This window comes from Mastomys coucha, unplaced genomic scaffold, assembly GCF_008632895.1.
Source record: "Mastomys coucha isolate ucsf_1 unplaced genomic scaffold, UCSF_Mcou_1 pScaffold18, whole genome shotgun sequence".
Lineage (NCBI taxonomy): Eukaryota > Metazoa > Chordata > Mammalia > Rodentia > Muridae > Mastomys > Mastomys coucha.
The window spans coordinates 10895448-10897279 of NW_022196900.1; the positions used below are offsets into that span (position 1 = coordinate 10895448).

A 1832-nucleotide genomic window follows, 5' to 3' on the forward strand; every position below is an offset into this window, starting at 1 on the left:
AGAAGTCATGTCACCACTGAAGCAGCTGGAAGGCAGATGCAGAAATAACAAGATTCACATATATGACAAAAGTGGTCAGCAATGAAATTAAATATTTTTGGGTAAGGTCAGAAACCTGAGGACATGAGTCGAGTGTGACTCAGAATGGTGGAGGACTTTGGAAGTAGCTAGAGGGGAAAACATGAAGGAAAAGCTGCTCATCATTGCAGAAGGCTAGTAGAGATTCAATGACAGTATTAGGTTAATAAGATAATAGCAGGCTTGGAGGTCCATTGGCAATGGACCCTTTCTTCCTAATCAGCAGCTTTTAAAGGTAAGAAATCAGTTGGAGAACCTCGGTTATTAGTCAAAAGAATGGCAACTATTAGCTTAGTGAGATTACTTGGCTGGTAAAGGTGCTTGCTGCCAACCCTGACAACTGCGGTGGATCCTACGGGTCATTATTTCAAGTTGCCCTCTGACATCCACACGTGTCATGGCAGGGGTACTTTCCACACCACTTTCCATACATAGTAAAAAAGAATTAATTTTTCTGTCATTGGCCCATGTCATTTTCCAGAACAGAAACTGTACAGCTGTTAAAAAACTGGAGACATTTAAGAAATATTAGAATAGGAATAAAAATAGTTTTTATGTTCACTAGAGAATATAATTTATCAAGTAAAAAATTCTTCTTGATTGTATTCAAAAATAAAAATGGATGTTTACTAGAATATAAAATTTATCAGGCAATGAGTAGTTTGTTTTCAAAAATAAGAGTGGAAGTTAATTTTTTCTACCCCAGATGTAGACTAGACTAGAGTTGTTTATCTGGTTTATGTTGTATTAGCCTGGTGACTTCATCCTCAATTGAATTGTCATATGAAGTTGACTGCATGGTTTCTTTGAGGGAATTCTGCCTGGTAACATTTCGTTATACTTGTTTTCCATAATTAGGGTCAATTTGCCATTCTCCTACCTCCATCTTGGTTCTTAGACTACAGGCATGCATCCCCAAGTTTGGTTACTATGTTTGGTGTCTTAGCAGAAAGTATTCCTGCATGATACTACTTTTCCAGCACTTATGTATGGTACTCTTCCTGGGTCAGGATTAGAATGATTATTTTTTTTTAATCATGGAAATGGTTCTGATCTTAATTCTTATCTAGAGTCAAGATAGGAAATTACTTTCAGTTGTGATACTTCTTTGGGATTTTCTCCCACAGACATGTGTATATGTACATAATTATGCATATGGACTTACAATAGAATATGTCTCAATATATCCATTGGAAGATGAAAACTTAACTTGAAAATATTCTAAGTTACTGTTCTGTTGCTGTGAAGAGACATCATGACTAAATCAGTTTATAGAAGAAAGAATTTAATTGTTGGCTTACTTACAGTTTCAGAGAGTTATATTATATTGGTAAAGAATGTGGGGATAAGCAGGCAGTAATGGGGCTGGAACAGTAGTTGAGAGTTCATATTTGAGTCATAAGTTTTGGACAAAGAGAGTAAGACTAAGCCTGGCTTGAGCCTTTGAAATCTGAATGCCTACCCTGTTAGCATCAGGACCTCCGAAGCCCGTGATGTCACACTGGCAGACCTCACAGACCTGTTGCCAAGGCAACAGCCGCCATATTCCCAGAATCCATTGGGCTCACCTCCCACCTTTAGCTTCTGCCACTATGTCAGAACCCATATATGTGGGGAATGCTCCTCCCTCATTCGCTCTCTCTCTTTCCCCACTCTTCTCTTTCTGCCACTACCCCCTTCTCTCAGTTAAACCTCTTACATGTGGAACTGTTTGGCCCTAGTGTGTGGTGTGTCCTGACTTGCTTGCATAGGTA

General features: G+C 38.8%; 1 long non-coding RNA gene across 1 annotated transcript in view; it reads right to left on the bottom strand.

Annotated features, from left to right (window-relative positions):
* LOC116095311 overlaps positions 1–1507 on the bottom strand; it is a 54666-nt gene extending 53159 nt beyond the window's left edge. The window contains exon 1 of the long non-coding RNA XR_004120544.1: positions 1384–1507. This is a non-coding gene — a long non-coding RNA (uncharacterized LOC116095311). The remainder of the gene's footprint in view (positions 1–1383) is intronic.
* Between the last annotated feature and the right edge of the window lie 325 nt (positions 1508–1832).